The 24,765-nt window shown below is 39.4% G+C and overlaps 1 protein-coding gene across 1 annotated transcript in view; it reads right to left on the reverse strand.

Annotated features, from left to right (window-relative positions):
- CASR (calcium sensing receptor) overlaps window positions 1–16,651 on the reverse strand; it is a 69,143-nt gene extending 52,492 nt beyond the window's left edge. Inside the window, exon 1 of the mRNA XM_054700523.1 lies at window positions 16,531–16,651. The gene's annotated coding sequence lies outside the window, so the exon portion shown is untranslated. The remainder of the gene's footprint in view (window positions 1–16,530) is intronic.
- Between the last annotated feature and the right edge of the window lie 8,114 nt (window positions 16,652–24,765).

Here is a 24,765-nt window from a genome sequence, read left to right on the forward strand (position 1 = left end):
TCTACAACTATGAGGTGTGTCACACACTGTCATCCTTTCCCCTCTATATTCTTTGTGGGATGCGAACTTAAGTCATCCCTACCTGGTGTATTATTTGTAGTTCCCCTCCATACATTTCTATGTGTTCCTTCCATTATTCTCTCTCAAATCTCCCACTTTCTCTTGCAGCTCCCGCTCCTTCCATTCTCCCATGTTTGTAGGTGACCCTGTGTTACCCTCCAAGAGCCACCGCAAAGAGCTGCTTTACTCTTTGTAGTATTCCTCCTTCTTAGACACTTAAATAATTTTGTTTCTTAGTTTTGGAATGTTGCATATTTGGGGTTTTAAAGGAGAGAGCATTAAGACCTTGGATTTCAAAGTGTGATTCCAGGACCAGCATCGGCATTACCTGAGAACTTCTCAGAAATGCAAATTCAGGTCCCACTTCAGACCTGTTGAGTCATAAACTCTGGTTGCGGTCCAGCAGTGTGTGATTCTGATACCCACCCACTGCATTAGGGGACTCAAAATTACCCAAATCCAGTCCCTCAACCTTTCAGAGGAAAATGCATGAACAAGAAATTGTTAGCTGGGGCTTGGGCCCCAAACCCAATGTCAAATTCCAGAGACTGGTGGACTACACAAGCAGTCTTTACTAGATTAGCCTAAGTAAACTAGATCTAAGGCATGCACTCTTGCCTCCTTGTCCAGGGCTAAACTCAAATTGAGCTCTTACAATCATGTAGGAGAAAAGTGTGCTTTAAAATACACTGCAGGGCCTCCCTGGTGGCACAGCAGTTGAACGCTGGGTTGCGAAGCTGCCTGCAGCCTCTGCAGCAACGGTTCAATCCCTGGCCACCGGGTGAGGGTCCCACATGGTGCGCAGACCTCTCCTGCCGCCCGCTGCTCCCCTCAGCAGTGTACTTCGTCACTCTGCCTGCTCTGCTCTCCCCTCTGGCTCTGGTGAATTCTCTCACCCTCCTGTGCTTCTGACTGTACCCAGTGCTTGTATAAATAAATAAATAAATCTTTAAAAAAAAAACACAAAAAAAAAACCACTGCAGTTCAGTGCGGGGAGTTCCAGAAACCATAATTAATGATGAAATGTTAAAAACTTTGCCTTCAAAATCAGGATGAAGACAAGGATGTCCCATCATCATTTCTCTAACATTTTCCCTGAGATGTTAGCTAGTTTAATAACATAACAGACAGATTATCAAAAGTGTAAGATTTAGGGAAAAAGTAACATTTTCATTAGATAAGACAATGTAGATAGTCTTAGACTCTACATACAGAGTTGGAATTAATAAGTGAATTTACCGCAGTGACTAGATCTATAGTACATATACATAAATTGTATTTATGCATTTATGTTAATCATCAATACAGAAATACGCTTTGAAATAGATACCACAGAAAAAGTAATTTTCTCATGAACAGAATGAACTAAAGATGTGCAAGGAATTTATGAAGAAAATTTCAAATGTCTAAGAAAGACATTAAATAAAATCTAAATACATGCTCTAACTGTTCATGAAAAGGGAGATTCAATATTATTAGGTTGTTAGTTCTTCTCAAGTTGATCTATTGATTAACTGAAATCCTAATAAAAACCTCAACAGGCACACACGCGCGTGTGTGTGTGTGTGTTGCAGGCATACAACTTGACAGATTGATTCTAAAGTTTATATGGATAAGCAATGGGCTGAGGATAGTCAATACTTCTGAAGAAGAGGAACACTGAAGGTAGGTTCATTCTACCAGCTGTCAAAACAATAATATGCTGGAATAATTGAGACAGTTGATAATGGCAGGGGAGATAAGCACTATAAAACAGAGAGGCCAGAGACAGACTCATGAATACATGGATCCTTGACAATTTGGACCTGTACTCACATCACCACACACAAACACCTATTGCAAATGGCTTGAAGATTAAATGTGACAGGCAAAATTTTAAAAATTTAGAAGAAAATGTAGAATATCATTTTAGCTTCACATTGAAAATATTTTTGAAAAAATAAAAAGCACAAACAATAAAAGATGATAAATTCAACTCTATTAGGCTACAAACTGTTAATAAAATGATCCTAAAGAGTGAAAAGACAAGTTGCAATTAGAAGGAGAATAGTTCCACCAATATAACTGGAAAAGGAGTAGTATTGAGAATACAGAGCATTCCAATGGAAAAACAATGGGCAAAGACACAGGCATGTCATAGAAGTCAACAACTATGAATACACAAAGAAAGAAACATGTTCATGTTGGTAAGCAATTAAAACTGTAACACTTTGGCAACACTTCAACTGTTGACAAGAATGTGGGTACATGAGAACTTTCATAACTTATGGTGTAAGTTTAAATTGGTAAACTCACTTTGAGAATGCATTTCTCGCTGCCTAGTCAACATGAAGAAGTACATACCCCAAGCCTAGTACTTTTACTGTTAGGTAGAATGTTCTAGAGACTCTTGCACATGTGCAAAAATTATGTACAAAATGTTTATAACAACGTTCTTTTAAAATAGCAAAGAAATTGCAAATACCAATTGCTGATGGAGCAGAGAAAAGACAAAATTTTGGCATACTCATATAATGAAATTCTAAAGAGCAGTGAAAATGAATGAACCGCAGTTATAGTCATTAACATGTGTTACTCTCACAAGTATAATATTTGAAAAAATGCACCTGGAAAAAGAATGTAAAGAGCATTTGACTATACAAAATTGAAAACAATGCAAATTAAACAATGTTAGGGTTACAGGTTTTTCTGATATAATATATGTTTTTAAAAATACAACACTCTCATTCTGCAAAACCATGCATTAAAAGTAGCAGATTAATCAAAACTGCATGGTATTGGAACAAGAACAGACATACAGTCCAATGGAATTGAATAGAAAATCCAGAAATAAACCCACAGATTTATGGTCAACTAATCTTTGACAAAGGAGCAAAGACTATGCATTGGAGCAAAGAAAGTTTGTTCAATAAATGGTGCTGGGAAAACTGGGTCGCTACATGCAAAAGAATGAAGCTTGACTACTACCTCACACCATACACAAAAACCAACTCAAAATGGATTAAAGAACTAGACATAAGACCTGAAACCATAAAATACATAGAAGGAAATATAGGCGAAACACTACGTGATATGCACATCAAAGACATCTTTACAGACACATCACCCAAAGCAGTGATAGTGAAGGCAAAGATAAACAGCTGGGACGACATCAAATTAAAGAGCTTCTGCACAGCAAAAGAGACAATAACAAAAACAAAGAGAAACCCCACCGACTGGGAGAACATTTTGCACACAACCCTAATGATAAAGGACTGATCACAAAAATCTACAAAGAGCTGATGAGACTCAACAACAACAAAGAAAATAATCCAGTCAAAAAATGGGCAGAAGAGCTAAAAAGAAACTTCTCTGAGGAGGAAATGCAAATGGCCAACAGGCATATGAAAAAATGTTCAACATCACTTGTAATCAAGGAAATGCAAATCAAAACTACCATGAGATACCATCTTACACCAGTGAGAATGGCACATATTAAAAAAACTAGCAACAACAAATGTTGGCGAGGGTGTGGAGAAAAAGGAACTCTCCTGCACTGTTGGTAGAAGTGCAAACTGGTCCAACCACTATGGAGAGCTGTGTGGAGATTTCTGGACCTACTAAACATTGAGCTTCCATATGATCCAGCAATTCCACTCCTAGCTATTTACCCAAAGGACACAGAAACATCAATTCCAAAAAACACCTGCACCCCTATGTTTATAGCAGCACTGTTTACAATAGCTAAGCTTTGGAAACAGCCCAAATGCCCAAAAATAGATGACTGGATCAAGAAGACGTGGTACATATATACCATGGAATATTACTCAGCATTTAAAAAAGATAAACACATGCAATTTGCAGCAACATGGATGGCGCTGGAAGGGATCATGCTCAGCGAAATAAGCCAGAAAGAAAAAGAAAAATACCGGATGGTCTCACTCATAGCAGGAATCTAGAAAACTTAAATAAGGGACCAGGAAAATGAATAACTATAAGAAAGTGAAAATCAAAATCAACAAAAAACTATGAACCAGAGACACTTTTTGGGGGTGGGGGGCGGGAGGGGAGGGATTGGGGTCAGAATGGGGGGTTGCAATTGCATGGGGAATATAAAAATAAAATTTATTATTTAAAAAAAATAAAAGTAGCAGATTGATGGACTATTTTCTTATAGGGGTGGGGAGGGGGAGCAGAAAAAAACCTACATAATTTTGTAGCCAAAATATTAATAAAACTAATAAAAATCTTAATAATTCCAATGAACTAATTTTCTTAGGATTATGGTTGCTCAGGTGTCTTTTATTATTATTCTTTAAACCGTATGTATATATTACATATTATCTCAACAAAGAATAACATATTTTGTAATAAAAAGGCAGGCAAACAATATTTGATATATTCATGGTGAACTGTTGGGAAAATATGAAAGAAACAATCAATATGAAAACATGAAAGCGGTAATGCAATTTTCTAGGTAAAAAAACTAAGATTTTTTTGGTTTAAAAACAATACTAACTGTGCAATACACAAACAATACATGAAAGTATAAGAAAAACATGAAAAGAATCCCAGAAAATTAAAAATCACCAAGAAGTCCATCACCAAGACACCTCATTTTGGTGATTAGTATACATATACATGAATAATTTTATGAAAATGGAATCGTATTACACATTCTGGTCTGCAACACATTTTTCCTCATTCATTAATTTGCATTTATTGCCATAAATAAAAATAATAATTTTTATTGACTTTATAGTGGCTTATGGCATGTCTGAATCAAAATTTACACACAGCTAATCATTACTTACCTAGAGGTATGACAGATGCTATGTCATGAATCCTCCACCCTCTTAAATTTTTGATTGGTCAGGAAAAATTCACTCTTCATAAAGATAATTTCCTTTTCAAAACAATAATATCTTGGGTTTTTCTTTTATAGAGGGAAAGCTAATTGATGTTTTGTATCATACCTTAATTTGGCAATTCCCTTCTTTTGGATATGAAGCCCATTAAAAATTTTTCGAATAGGGCCTCCCCGGTGGTGCAGCGGTTGGGCGCTGGGTTGCGAAGCTGCCCGCACCCTCGGCAGTGCCAGTTTGATCCCTGGCAGCCAGGTGAGGGTCCCACATGGCACGCAGACCTCCCCTGCTGCACCCGCTGTTCCCCTCAGCAGTGTACTTTGTTGCTCTGCCTGTTCTGTTCCCTGCTCTGGCTCTGGTGAATTCTCTCACCCTCCCGCGCTTCTGACTGTACCCAGTGCTTGTATAAATAAATAAATAAATCTTTGAAAATAAAAATTTTTTTTTCTGAATAGTGCTTCCTTAGGGTGACATCATTGCACATATTCATGGTTATAAATATAATAAATATATAAATTCAGATATGGAAATTATTAAAAGATAAGAACATGTTAGAAGTTTTCAATATGTATTGCCAAATAATCCTTAGAAAGGATTTATCCTTTTATACTGTCTCAGCAGTGTATGAAAGAACTTAGGGCAAAATCATTCTTTTTTTAAATTATAGAAGAAAGCTCTCATAAACTTAATTTTGATTACGGGCCTTGGAATTATATGATGCAGCTCTGAATCCAGGTTGTTTCACTTACAACACTTGAGATCTTGGGCAAGTTACTTAACCTCACTAAACCTTTGTTTCCCCACTGCACTGAAATAATACCTAACTGAAGGTTTGAATAGGATTAAATAAAAGCATATAAAGAGGTTTGACACAAAGCCTGATACATTGTAAACACCAAATAAATAGTAAATGGTATTTCTCAGAATAATTTTTCCCCCTACAATTCCATTATGAAAGCTACCAAGAATAGTACAAGAAAGGAGGGCTCCCCTGGTGGCGCAAAGGGTTAAGACGCAGCCTATGAAGCTATCTGCAGCCTCTGCAACATAAGTTCGATCCCCAACCAGGGAGCTACCCACATGGCACAGCAGACCTCTCCTGATTTGCCCACTGCTCCCCTCAGCAGTGTATTTCAGTCAGTCTGCCTGTTCTGCTCCCCACTCTGTCTCTGGTGAATCCTCTCACCTCCCCCCCCACCTCTGCCCTGTACCCCAGTATGTATAAATAAATAAATCTTTTAAAAAAAGAAAAAAAAGAAATGAAGCACCACAGAGAAGGAATTCATTGCAGGAGACAGTGAAGGGGCACAGCAGGGCCACCACAAAGCTGATTCATAAATGTGGGTCACAGAAAAGCTGCCTGCAAGAAAATTAATCACATCTAAACTTATATACTAATGGTGGTGTCAGCTGAAGCTGTGTGAGAAGTAAGGCAAACACAAACAGCACTTTCCTGCTAACAGATAGGGAGGAAATGACGGCACCATGAGAAATCTTCCCCTTTCGCTAAAGACCCAGCTGCAATGTGGACCACTTATAAAGAGATAATGACAAGTCTTGGGAAAATTACCGAAGGAAGATTACCAGCCCTGAGATGTGTAAGCTGTCATAGTGGGCTGATAGCATCAGCCAAGCAATAACAGGAATAATGACCTCAGGAAGAAGGAAGGGAGGAATAGTGGGGAGAGGGAGGGAAATGTTATTTATTATGGTAGAGGGAGGAGAGAGAAGAGGAAGGGAGAGGAGAGGGAAGGAAGAAAACAACCCAACTGTACAAGTGTGTGTGTCCCATCATACTGGACCCAGCAGCAATCATGAAGCTGGGAAGTAGCTCCACGGATATATGAGCTAGGAGTAGGCAGGTGAGAACTCTTGGCCTAACTTAAATGAAGACAAGGACGCAGAGTGAAACTGGGAAGTTCAGTAAATGTGGAAGGAGGAGAGGGATGTCTGGAAACACTGATGAAAAGCCACGGGTTACAGGCATTGCCAGTGCTTCTCAGCCAAGGATCGGACCTTCTGGTTAAGTACCTTGTCATGATTCTATGGAACAACAGGATAAGCACCATACACTGCTGCAGATGAGGGAAGGGGATTGTGAAGGGTTAAGCCTGGCTATTTCCTGCCTCCTTGGTGTGTCTTGATTTTGCCAGGTAAGAAAGACCAAATGGGGTCAGAAAGGGAGAGTGGGAAGGAGGGTATAAAGGAGGCAATCAGTCCCCACCATGGCTACTCCCAGAAACAGGCTCTGGCTCAAGAAGTCCCAGATCCAGTTAGGAAGACAGATCCCTTGATGTGAAAATACAAAGACACATGATAAATGGCCAGGAAAGAACAGAAGATTCAGCGGGGTGTAGGCTGCGGGTAGGCAAAGTGGCCTGAGTGGGATCTGGATAGATGAGGGGAGAGGCAGTTCCAGACTGGGGACTTGGCAGAAGCCAAGCAGCCAAGCCAGGACTGAGCAGGCAGGTCAGACTAGAGACCTGGCAACCTGCACCACTCAGTGGAAAGGGCAGGATAATAAAATGGAAAGAGTTTGTGCTTTGGGCCAACAAAACTTGTTACTCCCACTTAGTAGGAGTCCCAGGAGCTCTAAAATGAGGAATATAATACCCCTCTTTCAGGGTTGTTGAAAGGATGAAAAATATCCTTAGTACTTAGAATAAAGCAGTAACATAGTTACGAGCACATGGTCAGTGCTCAAAAAGTGATACTTTTATTATATTACTATTCCCCGAAAGGCCTACATACTTTGTCCACTTTTTTGAAACAAAAAATTATAATAGATGAACAAAAACTTAATCTTCCTATTAAATTCTATGAGTTCTTTAGAAAATGAACTTTTATCCTTTTGGCATATTTGCTGCAATTTTTTAAAGACTACTTTGCTTTTAATTTAATTATGACTTTTTGCATGTAAGCATACCAGCACAGCTTAGAAATGAGAGGAGAAGGAAATAATAATATAAAAAATGAGTTGAAGATTTCCAGAAATAGAAATATTCAAATTAAAACAGTAGTGTGTAAGGGGAGATCAAGATAAAAGGAGGGAGGATGAAAGGGGGATACCTAAAGTGTGGTCCTGCTCAGCATCTTCAGTGAGCTGGAGACATCTACAGACATTTGGGCCCACACCACATCTCCTTACTCAGAATTTCTGGTGTGGGGGTGTGGAACTCAGCAAACTACATGTTATTTATATTCCCTGAAGGATTTGGAAAATTTTCTTGACTAGAGGTTAGCTCAAAGCAGAGACACCTGATTTCAGTTAGTTTTGACCTCAAAATTAATCTTTCACATTTGCCTGAGGTTTATTAATTTATTGAGAGAAATCTGGCAATTCTGCTAGGAAAGTGAAACTATGGAAAAAAATTAAGATTGACTACAGTCACAGTAACTGAATAAGGTTACATCAGTTTTATGCCAGATCTATTGTGTTTTGATGTTAATGAAATTACCAAAAAAAAGAAAACCTTTAGGTTTTTAGAGCTTTAAGGATTTTAAAATTGTAGACCTATATTGACTCTTTTAACCCAAAAAACAACCCCGTGTGGTAGGAACTCTTGTTTTCCCCATTGTACATCTGAGGAGAGTAAGGCTTCCAAGGTTGCAGTTATGATGGCTTCCAAAGCTGCAGGATTTGATCCCAGGTGGTAAGAGCCCAGAATATATACTTTTAGTGGCCAGTCACCCTCACATAATTTATTTAATATACTGGGCACATAGGCTGTATCTAGAATTTCACAAATAAATATGATGAAGAACATCTTAGGTCATATTCTTAGTCATATATCTGATGATTTCTTTAGGTTGGTTTCCCCAAAATGGAATTCCTTGGTCAAAGGCTCTAAATTTTAAGGCAATACTTTTCCAGATAATTTGTTATTTTATCCCACTCCACCACCATTAATTTTGAAGACTCGGTATTCTTGATAAGCAAATTGATATACCTTTAAATTTTTTTTTTTTTACTCTACAAGTAAAGTTAAAATATTTTTTTATGTACCCCAGTCACATACTTTTCCTCATTTGAAAACTGTTACATCCTTTGTCCACTTGAAATCAAGATCTTAATGTCCCTCTTGTTAAATTCTATGAGCTCTTTAGAAACTGAAACTTTTAACCTTTTGGTATCTCTGTCACAATTGTTAAAGTTTCTTTTTAATTTAATTATGACTTTTTATACATAGTTTTTTAACTGTTTGTATAATAAAACATCAATATTTTCCTTTATGATTTTTTGCTACATTCACACTTACAAAGAACATGCTCATTCCCATAAAATATCTTTTGCTTTCCTTCCACTCCGCAAATAGAAACTTTCCTAAATTCAAGTTCCAACTTAAAGTTAAAATTTGTGTGTATTTACAGTAAGAAGTCCATATCTTCAGAAAGCTAAATATGCTGTGTGTTCAATTTGCTGGTGGATATCCCTTGAGTTCCATGAAACCTGCTTAAGGTGGAGAGGCAGCCAGGAAGTGGGAAAAGCAGGTTAGGAATAAATGGAGTCAGAAGCCCTAATCAGGTCTGTCATTTATAAGCGTGCTTTCCTTGGCAAGTCACTCCACCTTTCAGTGCCCTGGTTCCTCATTTGTAAAACAGAGAGGATGATACGTATCTTCCCATATTCCTTATTATCTTTTGAGAAGTTCTGAGGATCAAGTGAGTTAATGATAGGAAAGTGGTCTGTCAATCACTGACTGTGATACCAATTTGCATATTGAGATTTATCTGCTCATTGACTCAGCTCCTCCAATGTACCAGGTACTGTGCTGGATTCTGGGCTTTCGATGTTGAATTAGACTTGCTCACTGTGCTTGATGAACTTGAGCAATGTGTGTTAGCTCATTTAAATCTTTTAACAAGCTATGAGGTGGGTAATATTAATAACCCCAGTTATAGATAAGGAAACTGGGGCACAGAGAGGTTAATCATCTTGCCAAAGATCACACTAGTTAGCTGTAGAGCTGGGATACAAGGCCAGGCAGTCTACCTCCAAAGGCTGCATTTTAAACCAACTATACTGTGCTACTTCTCATAAGATAGTGTGATGATTTTATAGAGCAAAATTTTATTTAAGATATTTTCATTTTCAAGAGTACAGAAACAGGGCCTCCCCGGTGGCGCAGCGGTTGAGCGCTGGGTTGCAAAGCTGCCCGCAGCCTCTGCAGCGCCGGTTCGATCCCCGGCTGCTCCCCGGCCACCAGAGGAGGGTCCCGCATGGCGCGCAGACCTCTCCTGCTGCCCGCTGCTCCCCTCAGCAGTGTACTTCGGTCCTTCTGCCTGCTCTGCTCCCTGCTCTGGCTCTGGTGAATTCTCTCACCCTCCCGCGCTTCTGACTGTACCCAGTGCTTGTATAAACAAACAAACAAACAAATAAATCTTAAAAAAAAAAAAAAAAAAAAAGAAAGTGGGTGATTGTGCAGTGAGCACTTTAAAAAAAAAAAAAAGAGTACAGAAACAGAAGACTACTTGACTTCTTCACTACCTCTTTCTTTGATCTCTCAAATCACAAACGCTTAGCACAAAAGGGCCCCTGTGGGCAAGGACTTGGGGTGTAGTAATCTGGATCCGGGCTGGAAGGAGCCAATGATGTGATGCACTGGCAGTCTGTCTGAAGCTGTGGTAGAGAACCTTGGCCTGAGGGTTCCCGGCTCACTGGCTCTCTCAAATCATCTGGCATCCCTCCCTCCTCTCCCAACCAATCCTCTTCCATAGGGACTACCAGAAGGAGATCTGGGGCACCAAGGCGACCTCTCTGAGTGTTTGGTGCCAACTCAATGCCTGACATGCAGGTGGAGCTCAAATGATGCTTGTGAACTAAACTAAAATCTTCTTCCAAATTACAGAATATTTAGAAAGACCACACTGAGAACTTCATAATTCTTTCAGCCATCAACTTCTATTAACTGGAGAAAAACAAAACCTTTTTTTTCCTAAGGACAAACAGCTCTCAATTATTCTGGGACACAACTACATTCTCTTTGAGTCTGCTTTTCTTTTTACATGAAAATCAAGAAATAAACTAGCTGGGCATTGTACCCCCCCAAAATGGAGAGAGAAGTTGTATCATTCTTTTTTTGTATTTGTTAGTAATTTTGCCTGTATGGATGTGAAAGACCTGTTGAAAGAAGAGTAGCTAAAATTAGAATCCTCGCTGCAAGTATCATATTACCTTTGGCCCCACCATCACTGATAAGAGTTCCCTGAGGGTGGAGGAAAACAGGTTTCTACCAGGTTCCCAGGGAAAAAAATCAATTATAGATGAGAAACACATAAAAGCCAATTAATTCAGGCTATTTAACCTGAGAAATTGTCATTCTTCCTGATTTTTCAAAGTAAAGACCTCAAGACTTGCTGAGCCAAAGGGATATAGGCCAGTTAAGCACTTCCTGTATGCCAGGCCAATATTCCATATAGAGCTCATTTAAATCTCATAGCCACACTTTGAACGAAACATTACCTCAGTTTTACAGATATCAAAGGAGTATCCACTAGTAAAGACTGAGGCTCTGAGAGGTTGGATATCCTGCCTAAGGTTACAGAGATAGAAAGTCCACTTTAAACCAAACTCTGGAATGTCCATGGCACAGGAAGACCTTATTTTTTTCTCATTTCACATTTTGTCATCTCACACTTTGGCCCTACAATTATAAAGTCTGTTCATTTCTGTGGCATCCAGTAATGATACAGTTGTTTAAGCAACTGAATTTACCAATATGACATTTGATAAGCATTTCCCAGAACCCACAATTGTGGGAAATATTTGTTTATCCATATAATGGATGTTACCAGCAACTTTTCAGCAACACTACGACACACATCTACATTATTTTTAGTCTTATGGATGGATGGTGTGGTTACCAAGGCTGCACTATAAAAGAGGGACCACGTATATCCTCTAATACTTTCTGGCTTTAATAAGGCTATCCCAATCAGTGCTTATTGGGAGGACACTTAAGAAAAAAGAGGAAAAATCAGTCAGGCTAGTGTTACGCAAGAGTTGAATCAAAACGAGAAATGAATAGAGTTATATGTTCAATGACAATGGCAAATTGATGAAGTAGTCTAGTGTTCATTCACCTTTAATTGAAATTCTCCTAGTAGAGAGAAAGAATTAAATTATATTTGTTATGGATCAACTATACCTTTCTTATCCCATTTTATGTTACAATATAGATGTTACCAAGGTGTCTTCTGAATAAGAAAGACAGCTTTTCTGGTACTAATCATTAAGTCCTCTGTGCATAAGCACTTCCCAGATACCTTATCTCCAGTCCGGTTAATACCAGGCTTCCTTTTGTTTATCCTGCAATCATTTTGATGACAGAACCAAAGGATGATAGACCAGAATCCCACTGCCCACATCTAATGAGTAACTGAGTTCTGCAGAGTCTACCTCACAGACATTTCAAGCATTTGGCTCCTTTTCTCCATGGCCACTATTATAGCCACCATGGTTCAGGCCATAATCATCATCATCTGAATGGCTATAATCTTTTTAAGTGGTTGCTCTGCTCCAAAGGTATCCCTCTTTAACTCACCATGACCACAAAGCCAAAATGATTTGCACTTTAAAAAAAATTACTCAGTCACTTCTCTACTTGAACCCCTCTAGAGACAACATTTACCCTAAGGTAGATAATGAAAATAACAGTCAATGGTAATTGGGTGCATCATCTACATGAAGTCTCAATTCTTGCAGCAACCCTCTGAAGGAGGAACAACCCCATTACCATTACTTATAGAGGCTAATTAACTTTATCAAAGCCCTACAGCTATAGAGTGGCAGTGTGGTGACACAAACCTTGGAGGACATACTTTAACCACCTTGCTATTCAGGTGATGGGTGCAGGTTCTCTGTGATCTGGCCTGCCCACCACTCCAGAGTCATCTCTCAATGAGTCCCTCTTTGCTCCTTATACTTCAGTTCTATTGAGCTACTTGCAGATCCTGGACCTTGACATGCTATTTCATGTCTTGGTTTTTGTTCATTTTTTGGACATGAATCCCCCTTCTAGAATGCTCTCTGCCTTTTGTCTATCTTGTGGAATGTCACAGTTTTCAAGATTCAATTCCAGTGTTAAATCTTCTTTGAGCTTTTTCTCCATCCCTCTTCCCCTTAGTAGAATTTATCACACTTCTCATTATGCAACACTGTCCCAATATTATGCTTCCTTTACAGCCAGATAATACTTTCCTACCCTTACACAAATGGATATGACTTCCCTCTCTTAAATGTCTATGAATTCCTTAAATGGTGGAACTGTCTTACCAATTCATTTTATCCACAGTATCTAGCACAATGCTGAGACTATAGAAGGTTTATTGTAAATATTGCTGAATGAATGGAAATACTTGTTTTCACAGGACATATGTTGCTTGTTCAGAGTACCCCATGCCAAAATGTGAGATTTTTACAACTTTGACTTACAACAATTATTATTTTTTTCTTCACCTAAGAACTGTATATGAAATTTCAAAGGGGTACATGTAACTTTAGGGTAACTGAAAATTTTGAAATCCTTTCAATGGTGGTTAGAGGTGAAGAGAAAATATTGTAGTTCAACTGCCACACCTGGAAAAGTACTGTGATAACAGTGTTGTCACTGTACAAGCCAAATTGGGTATGGTAGTTATATACATATATCTACCTTAGCAATGGGCATATAGATGATTCACATTTGAATTACAATGCACACATTTCACTGTGTGCAATAAAATAAACTGCTCAGAATAAGATGAATTTAAACATTTAATCTTAAAGCAAGAATAGCAGCAATGGAAAACCATGACCAACTCAAGACAACACAAAGTTGTGATACAAAGCGTCTTTCTCCCAAATTCAAGAAATGCCAACTTTAGTGCCTCCCTGGTGGCACAGGGGATTAAGATGCAACCTATGAAGCACTCCGCAACCACTGCAGCACGAGTTCGATCCCTGGCCAGGGAGCTACCCACATGGCGAACAGACATCTCCTGCCTCGCCCACTGCTCCCCTCAGCAGTGTACTTCAGTCAATCTGCTTGTTCTGTTCCCCACTCTGTCTCTGGTGAATCCTCTCACCCTCCACACCTCTGGCTTGTACCCCAGTTCTTGTATACACAAATAAATAAATCTTTAAAAAAAAAAAAAAGAAATGCCAACTTTACAAGTGTACACCTGAAGAATGGAGAACCCTCCATGGCTGCCAGACTTCCTTGATTACTAACAGCCAAATGGCATTCCTAACAGATACATTGTAGTCTTACCTCAAAATTAAATATATCCTCAAATTCCCACCTGCCCTTAAATGTCAAAGCAAAGAAAACCTTCTTTAGAAAACTTTCCCTGGTCTCCCAGTACAGTTTGTATATTCAAAGAACTTTATTTTCTTTTAGAGAGCTTATTTTAGTTTGTAATTACACATTAAATACTTAGTTATATCAGTAACCATTATCTCCCCAAAGCAGCTCTAAGCTCCAGATCAGGGACACTTCCTGGTGTCATTCAGCCATTCCCCCTCTCCCCAGCGAATCCACATGGCAATCTATAAACAAGTTGAATGAATAACTGATGAATAGCTCCTTCACCTCTCACTCATTTCTCTGTTGTTTTAAGAATTATACCTGATTCCTTACTAGACTCAAGCTGCTGCTAAATCCATTCCTCCTCATCATTCCCCTACCCAATCATAAGAATCAGTCCGTATTGTCTTATGTTCTCCTTTGCCAAGCCTCCATTCAAAAGGTTTTTAGAAGTGGCATCTTCTAACCATCCTGAACTATATGACATGTGGAATCCAGGTAAGGACATACAACATGTATAACTGAACAAAGTAAAGGAAAATGTAGTCTAACTAGAGTAGGTAGTAGTTCTCTTGAACAGGTAACGCATCTCATAAGAAACCCATTAATTCAGTAAAAACTAATTTAAACCACATCCATTTTATCATGTAGATAAAAATGGATTGATTTGCTAGTTTTGAATTTGCATAGAAAAGGTCTTGGAGGCCTCCCTGGTGGCGCAAGGGGTTAAGCACAGCACTATGAAGTTATCTGGAAGCCTCTGCAGCAGGAGTTCGATCCCGGCCAGCCAAGGAGCAACCCATATGGTGCAGCAGACCTCTCCTGACTCACCCCCTGCTCCCCTCAGCAGTGTATTTTAGTCAATCTGCCTGTTCTGCTCCCTACTCTGTCTTTAGTGAATCCTCTCATCTTCCCATGTCTCTGGCCTGTATTCCAGTTTTGTATGCATAAATAAATAAATCTTTAAAAAGAAAAGAAAAGGTCTTGGAATATAGTTGATTGTAAGAAGCAGTCACACATGTTGTCTCCTAGCAAAATTTTCTGGAAATTGTTAGTAAATGACAGCAATCTGAGGTCTGGGATTCTTCTTCACCCAAAGGTCTGTTCCTTTCTTCCTACTTTCTGCTCCCCTCTCACTCCTTCTACATCTCCCTTACCTCTGCCCTTGTCTACCACAAATCTAAGTACCTGAGCCCTTTCACAAGTGTAAAACATCTACCTGTTCAGGGTCCTGTCCAGCAAAAATCTTATGCCTGACACTGATTGTCCTGGGTGGAAGGAGAGGCAGTAGAAAAGGTGTAACTGGTAGAGTTCTGCTTTAAGGAAAGGTGTTACTTTTTGGAAATCAAAGCATTTAAAGGAATGCCCTTCATTAATTCCCCTCAACAACTGACTCTTTTTAAATTGCATTTGGGAAGTCCAATACAAGAGAAAGAACAGATAGAACAGAATTTGTCATGGATTATTTCTTCTACTGGCTAGTCAAGTTATGGCAAATAAATGAAAACATTCTCTCAACAGTGGGTTCCCTACCCCAGGGCCACCCCAGTGAAGACAGCAGTGCTGGAGCCAGTGGGAACACCAGTGATTAAGGGATGCGGGCTGTGTTGGTGACGTCATTTTCCTATGGTACTTTCATTAGGCAGGAGATGGGATTAAGAATCAAAAGGAGGGGACAGAACAAGAAAAGGACATGGTTTAAAAAAAACTCGAGGGCAGTATAACAGACACAAATGCGAATATAGATAGGCATTACCTCTGAAAGATACTATTTTTTTTAAAAAAATATGCATGTGTTATCTACTGGGTCTACAATTTAAAAGTAATTTTAAAAGCAACAATAAAAGATTCCATCAGTCTGGTACTGTTTTCCTCCCCAAGGAATATGGCGGCTGGTCAGGTCAGGAATGACACCCTGATGTCGTGCTACTGAGGCAAGGACCCCAAGAAGGCTGGGGGCTTACGCCTGCGAGCCCTCTCTTCATCTGCGTAGAAGCTAGAAAGCTGCTTGTTCTCTAGTTAACACACAGAAAGGGAGTTTCTTCGGACCCTGTCACAGGTAGAAAAGTGGAGGCACAGAATTCTACGACTTCCATGCAACTGGGCGGCCCACCGCCCCCTCTAGAAGTAACTGAACAGTCCGACCATACACCCTAAAAGCCAGGGGGTCCTGTAATCTGGGCCCTGAATTCCCCCGCGCCCTGCGCCCCCTGTGCCCAGGGCAGAGCTGCTCTGCACACCCCTCCTTTGGGCCCCCGCGCCCACACTCGCGGCCTCCCCACCGCCCCTCCCTCATTGGGGCGCTCTCCGCCCGCCCTCCTCGCGGCCCCTGGCCCTACCTGGCGCCCGGACTGGGGCTCCCTCCCCAGGGGCTGCGCTGGCCGGTCCGCCACGAGTCTCCACGGGCGTGGGCTTGAGGTTGAGCTCTGGACGGCGTGCGGTTCCCCTTTTCGATGCCAAAGTGAAGGACTCAGAGAGGCGCCCGCCCTCGGGTCGGGCCCCAGTAGCCCCCGCGGACCCTCTGGGCGGCCGCGGCTGCCCCGGCCTCGGAGCTCCGCCCCCGCCCGCCCCCCGCCCGCGCGCGAGCCCTGCTCCCCTCCCAGCCCTCTCGCCCGCTGCTCTCTAACCCGCCACCCCCGGCGCCCCGACGCCCTCACCGTCTTCCCAGCGCGGATCCAGCTGCGCCGACTCCGCGGAGTCTCCCCGAGGGCGCGTCTTGCCTCCCCCGAGGGCCGCGCGTCGGGTCTGGTCCCCTGGGGCGGACGGCGGCTTTCGTCCTCTCGGATCCTTTCCGGTGCCGCCCTGGGAGTTCCCGGACCCCAAATCCCGCTCCTGTGGTGGGAGACCACCCTTCCCCCCACCTCTGTCCCTCCTCCTTGGAGATGGATGGACGTTTCTAAGGTGGGAGGCTTGCTGCGCCTCCAGCGTTCCCTGTGCCAAGAGTGGGAAACTTTCTTTTCTGATATAAGGTCAGAGAGTCACAGTAAAATAAATATAAATCCTATGCCAGAATTCTTATTCATTCTGTAAGACTCAGGTCAAGCGCTGCCGAAGCTGTGAGACCTGGATGCTCACGGGCCGCTCTCCCTCCCCGCCGCTGAGGACAGGCGCGGAGCTCCCTGCAGAGGCAGGCACCTGGTCCCCGCAGTCTCCTCCACAGACCTGACCACGGGCTCCCTGAAGGCCGGGCCAGTCAACCTTGCTCATCCCTGTCCCCAGCCCCTGGCATGGTGCCTGCCTCCTATCATTTCCTCAAATATTTTATGTATAAGTGGAAAATTGATTTCTTTTGTAGAAAATCCGTCCCCGCCCCGCCGCCCTTTACTCTCGTGTAATACATACTCCCTTGAGTGGACAATTTACTGGTTTCTGTAAAAAACCTCAAAAATATTACCGCCTTTGTTCTGGAAATTTCCTCAAGAATGGCATTACTGGATGAAAATAATACTCATGTGCAGATGTTCCTAGCAGGATCGCTTATTACAGAAACTAAATTTTGAAACCACAAAAAACAAAAACAAACAAAGTTATACTGTCGACAATAGGAAATTGGTTAAATAAATTATAGTTGGGTAACCTAGTGGGATATTATAAAAGCCACTCTCAAGACTGGGGTGCCTCAAAATGTTTTTAGAACAAGGGGCAGCATTTATTTATAAAAACAGAGAAAAATATGAAGTAACATGATGAAGTAATATTATTACAAAATAATATTAAGCCTAAAAGGTAAAAAATTGCAAAATTACCACAGTTAACAACTTCAGATAAAAATGTATATTTCCTCTCTGAAGAACGCTTACCTTAAGGGGTTCTTGGAGTATTAAATGAGATATGCAAGAGAAGGTCCTGATACAAGTGGATGCTCAGCAAAATATTTCCTCTACCTTGCTCTTAGGGAGCACAGATTCACCTCTAGAGCTCAAATATATCCTGTCATAGCCCAGTTCTGCTCACTTGACTTCCTTCCCCTCAAATGCAGGGTAAGAGACAGAGTCAAACAATGTTCAAGCACTGTGTTAAAGTGAAGCAGAGAACCAAAGTGCCAAGTTCTTCCTCAGACCCAAATGCCCAGCCATACACTTTTACAATAGGGGATTTGACTCGGTATAGCAGTACACTTAATTATCTTTTTTTTTTAAATAATAAATTTTATTTTTATATTCCCCATACAATTGCAACCCCCCCATTCTGACCCCAATCCCTCCCCTCCTGCCCCTCACCCCCCAAAAAGTGTCTCTGGTTCATAGTTTTTTGTTGATTTTAATTTTCACTTTCTTATAGTTATTCATTTTCCTGGCCCATTATTTAACACTTATGTATCTTAAGAGACTTTAGTTGGTTCCAAGCACAGCCTAATCAGTACTCAAAAGCTGAATTAGTTCAGCCCCAAGCTGAATGACCCTGTAATCTTCGACTGAATTAATTCTCTTCAATGACCAGCTTATACCTGAGCATAATGTTCAAATATCTTTAAGAAAGCATCCCTCTGAAGAGCTATTATTACTCCCATTTTAAAGATGAAGAAACTGCAGCTTACAGAGGTTAGCATCAGGCAGCTAGGAGGTGGCAGAATCATGATCTAAATCTGATTAGCTTGACCACAGGCAAGATGCTTGACCACCTCGCCAGTGGGTCTCAATGTTTAGACTAGAGATACAGGAGATGCTGTTGAGTGGTACACGGACAATGATGCTAAATAACATTGGATCACATGATGAACATTGTTGTGCCCTGTTCAATTCTCTTGATCCTATGGATTATGTCAATGAAGAAGTATCATTCTTGTGGTGCTGTTTCTTTATACCTCTCTAACACTTGCTAATCTCTGTTTTAACAGAGAGAGACTGTCTCAGGCTCAGCACATTTTCTAGGCAGTAGTTCTTAAATAGACTTTAATAGCATCTTTTTCTCTTTTGATATATTTTCTTATGTGGCTAATATCTAAACGATATGTTTTATGTATGATGACGTAGCTTCTATTTTTAAAACACTTTTAATTGTGGTAATGTTGTTGTACACCATTGTTTCTATTTTGGAAACATAGGATCCCTCCTTTCTGGTTGTTACCATAGTGCTCCTACCACTGACACACCATAGCCCACCATTTTTGCTTTTTTACCATATCCAGATATCACTGGTTCTATTAATTCTTGGGTGGTTTGAAAGAAAGATATAAAGGATTAATAGAATTAATAGGACCTGTGATCTTTGGATATGATAAAAAATGCCTAAATGGTGGTGGTGGTGGTACACACCTGTCTGAAATTTGGGAAACAGTGCCCCATGCTATTAAAACCAGTGAATAAAAGGTATAGTGAGGCAAATTCCAGTTCAAAATGAATGAAAATTTTCTGACAATCAGAGCTGACAATCTGAGAAGATGCTGAAAGGCTACCTTGAAGATATTAACCACATTCCCATCACTCTAGGAACTGAAGCAGAGATTACATGTCTGTTTGCAGAGAGGCTAGAATCTTTTAAGTTCCTGCTAGTGAGGAGAATCTGTGATTCCTGGCTATAGAGATTCCCAGGCACTGGACCCTGGAGAAACTGAAATTTAGAGTAAGTTGCATCAACTCCTTGGAGACAGATCCCAAAAAAAGACTTCTAAGTGATTTTTGAGCAGTAATAGCACCACTAAGACAATAGTATAACTTAAGGAAAATCAACAGATTATATCCAAAGAGGGTGCTTTAAAAGAGACAAGATTTGAGGGATTTGAAAATTTTAGGGTCTTTGTTTACAAGTCAATCATCCACCTTTTATTACACTTCCTTCTAGAGTACCCTCTATTCATAACCATCCCCAAGGACCAAGATGGGGCTGCTCCTCCTTCCTTCCATAGATCAGCATTTCCCAGCTCCAGGCTTCACTTTATGTGGTGTCACTACCCAAGACAGTTGCCACTGATGTTCATTTTCATCTATTTCGCCAGTTTAAAAATGTGTATGTGATGAAAAATGCACAAAGCAGCTGAAAAGTTACTTTGGAATAGAAAATTGACTTTGCAACCAATTATTCTATAAATCCATGATGTACAGAAACATGTTTGGACTGCTTTAAAGTGCCAGAATATTTGGCACATGAGAGAGCTTGGAGGTCCTCTGTGTGCATTGCCTCCAAGGATAAAAATCCCCTCAAAAGTGTATTTGGCAGGTAAATTATAGGGGGAAGAACCTTCAGTTTACCATATGGAAGGAGTAACTGCCTCCATTAGAACAACTATATCAAGGTGATGCTCATTCAATAGTCAGGCAGCTCTTTGGGTTAAGAAGGTCTTTCCTGAACTATTCATGATGTCTCTCCCTCACACTCTATACCCAATCCATCTGCAAGTCTTACTGCTTTAATTTCAAAATATATCTAGAATCAATCTCTTTTCCCCAACTCCACCACTACCAGTTTCACCTGAGACAGCATCTGTATCTCAGAAAATATGTTTCCTGCTCCACTGTTCCTTCTCTACAGTTCATTCTTCCCACAACAGCTGGAATCATATGTTTAAAACTTAACATGGGGCCTCCCTGGTGGTGCAAGGGGTTAAGCACCACACTATGAAGCAATTTGCAGCCTCTGCAGCATGAGTTTGATCCAGCCAGCTGGCCTGCCAGGGAGCAACCCACATGGCATGGCAGACCTCTCCTGTCTCGCCCACTGCTCCCCTCAGCAGTGTATTTCAGTCAGTCTGCCTGTTCTGATCCCTGCTCTGTCTCTGGCGAATCCTCTCACCACCCCCCTGCCCCACATCTCTGGCCTGTACCCCAGCTCTTATATACACAAATAAATAAATCTTTAAAAAAATAAAATAAAACTTAACTTTGATCATGTCATTCATTTCCCTACTCAAAACCCCATCTATAATGGCTTCCTATTTTACACAGCTGTCCATTGCCCATAAGGCCAGCATTATCTGGCTTCTGGCTAGTTCTGTCTCATTTCCTACAATCTTTCTTGGCTCCACACAAACTGGTTTCCTTGTTGGTCTTTGAATGTGCCCAGCACATTCTGCATTGGAGTCTTCGCATTTAATTTTCTCAGTCTGAAATGCTCTTCCCTCTCACTCTTAGTGCTATTTATTACCTTTTCAGAAAGGGACTTCGCTGGGATTCCTATCCCCCTACTCCATCCCTATGGAGCTCATGTCCTCTTTTAATCTAATTCCTTTAAAGATACTCTAAGAAATTCAAATGGGATCTATCCCCTTTTTAAATGTTTAAACTAGTAAAACATTTTAATAATATTATTTCTTCCAATCCATGAACATGAGGTATCATTCCACATGTTTTTTGTTATCTCTTATTTCTTTCATTAATGTCTTATAGTTTTCAGTGTACAGGTCTTTCATTTCCTTGTTAAGTTTATTCCTAGTTAATTTATTCTTTTTGATGCAACTGTTTCTACATACAAATAATGTATTTCTACATACAATGAATTTTTTGTACATTGATTTTGCATCTTTTAGCTTTACCAAATTTGGTTTATTAGTTTAAAAAGTGTTTTTGGTAGCATCTTCAAGGTTTTCTATATATAACATGCCAACAGAGACAGTTTTCCTTCTTCCTTTTCAATTTGAATGCTATTTCTTTCTTCCTTTTTTTTTCTTTGCCTAATAGCTCTGGTCAGGACTTTTAATATGTTGAATGAAAGTGGAGAGAGTGAGCATCACTTTTTTGTTTCTGATCTTAGAGGGAAAGCTAAAAGCTTTTTCATAGTTGAATATAATGTTACTTGTGAGTTTGTCATATAGAGCCTTTACTATGTTGAGGTATTTCCTTCTATATATACTTTGCTGAAAGTTTTTATCACAAATGGATGTTGAATTCTGTCAAATGTCTTTTTTGTATTTGTTGAGATGATCATATGATTTTGTTAATGTGGTGTATTACAGTGACTGATGTGAGGATGTTGAATCTTTGCATCCTTGGAACAAATCCCAGGTGACCCTGGTTTATGATCCTTTTCATGTATTGTTGAATTTGATACTCTGTTGAGGATTTTTGCATCTATGTTCATTGGATATATTGACCTCTAATTTTCTTTTCTTGCAGTGTTCCTGTATGGTTTCACTGTGTGAAATATTTGTCTAGTCAGTTAATGTAACCACGTATACTCTATTGCTCCCCTCTGTCTCATGCTGAGACTCTGAATATTTGCCACTTCCTCAAGCTTCACCCAGGAAGCAATCTGAAGGTCCTCTCTAATCATGTGTCCTTCAACTCTGTCTGGAGTTTTCAGTAAGTCCTCTAATGATAGCGAGTTAGTTTAGCTACCTATTATAACATCGGTATTCTCACAAATCTGTTTTATGGCTTTGAGTTTCTAATTCATTATGACAAATCATTGAAACCCAGGCACATGCAACTCAAAAAATTTTGATTTTCTTTTATTTTTTTTTCTGCAACAGCTCCCCTCTCTTGAAACAATGAATTATTCAAAGTCTAATTTAAATGGAACAAGAAACACTGGGGGAAAGGATATTGCTAAGAGCAGAAAGCATATCAGTTAATATCCCATTATTATCTTGAAACATAAAACAAAATGTACTAGAAATATGAAGATTATTGTCAAATTGACACTCATAGAGGGAGAATTAAGACCTTTAAAAAGATGTTAAAAGATCAAGTAGAAAAAAATAAGGACATAGAGCATATGAGTACTACAACTGTGCTTGAGTACAAACACAGAAACAGATGTATAAAACTTTGTATTCAAAGAGAATGTTCATTCTTTTTGGCAACTTCTAGAATATATTTTAAAAAGTAATAGTGTATTAAACCACAAGGAAAATCTGAAGAAATTTTCCAAAGTATTCACATTTCCTAATTACATTAAAATAACCTAAACACACACAATTTAAAATCTCTACAGTTGGATATTAACAAAAAGTATTCTTACTCTTGGGTTATTTTTCATTTCTTCAAAAGGAGAAATTAAAACTGGATGTAATAGTTTCAAAACTATGTGATTGAGGCTAACAAGAAGTTGATGTAAAACAGAATAAAAGGGAAAATCTAGAGAATAACATGCCCACATTAAAAAGTTCTGACATATTCCTGGAAATAGAAGGCAACAGGTATGTGCAAGGCTATGCAAGAGCCCAGGAAAGACTTGAGAAGGCTTTCACTTCTCACTTCTGACCTTGACGTTTTGCACAAGCAGGAAGTAAAGGCTAAAACAGTTGTAAATGACCATCGTAGGCACATGCCACACATAGAGTCCTTCAGCAAGGCTGAAAGGCTTATGGGGTCCAGGCACTTAAAGAAATCTCTGTACAATCATTAGTTAACCATTAAATTAACTAAGCAGAGATTTCACTGTTCACAGGCAGGGATGAACTTTATGGTATGTTAATGGTACCTCAATAAAGGCATTAAAAGTTTCATCAAGACAAAATAAGAAATTTGAAAACATTTATAAAAACAGAAGAAATAGAAAAGGAGTCCAATAAATAAATACCCAGTAAACATATAAATAGAGAGTATGCTATTTTATGCATAGAAAGATTTAATATTTTTACCAAGGTATTTTTATTCCCACATTAATATGTAAGTTCAGTGTAATCTCAACTAAAAATTAATTGCTTAAAAAAAATCTTCTCTAAGATGATTCTAAAGTTAATCTGGAAAAGTAAACACAAGAATTGCCAATTAAATTTTAAAACAGGAAAAAAAATCAAGGGGTTATTTGTTAGAGCATAATAAAACCATTATGAAGTTAATTAAAGAATGTAACACTAGATCCTAAAAGACAGTGGATTCAGTTTGTGATAGATGGACACATACTAATCTTTTTTTGAGAACTACAGTAAAATCATACTTTGAACTTACATAAACTAAATTCTGTATACTTAAATATAAAGAACAAAATTATCAAAATAAAACTTTCGAGAGTAACATTTTAAAAAGCCAATTATACATGGAAATTTAGCTGACTTACAGCAAAACATGTGATCACATCATTTTCATCAAACTTTTCTCCATAATCTTCAGTCTCACAGTTGCATGTTTTTATTCCTTTCAAAGAATACCCATAAGAAAATTCTTCTTCACCTAAGAAAGTAACTTTCATTTAGTCATTTTCAAACAGTCCCAATAGCCCACATATTACCTCCCTCTTAAACTAGATAAAAACACAGGTGGCAAAGGTAAAGATGGGTAGATCTGATTACATACAACCAAAAATATCTATATAGTAAAAGGCATTAGAAACTAAGAAGACAGGGAGAAAATATTTGCAGTATATATGATAAGCAATATATTTTGCTAATATGTAAAGGATTTCTATCATCCAATAAGTGAAATATGAACAATCATATATTAATGAACAAGGTATGGGGACAGGCAATTCACAAGTAAAAATAAGACAAGGAATTAATAATATGAAAAGATGTTCAGCTACTCTAGCATTTGTGAAAATGTAAATTAAAATAATAAGAGCTTTCGATCATCAGATTGACAAAAAATAGTTAAGTTTTATAATACTAATGCTCATATACAAGTGGAGGAATGAGTATTTTATACACTGTTGAAGGAGCTTTAAATATAGTTTGTTTAGAAGGTGATCTGGCACTATTT

This window comes from Talpa occidentalis, unplaced genomic scaffold (assembly GCF_014898055.3).
Source record: "Talpa occidentalis isolate TD23 unplaced genomic scaffold, MPIMG_talOcc4v2.1 talOcc4.4, whole genome shotgun sequence".
NCBI lineage: Eukaryota > Metazoa > Chordata > Mammalia > Eulipotyphla > Talpidae > Talpa > Talpa occidentalis.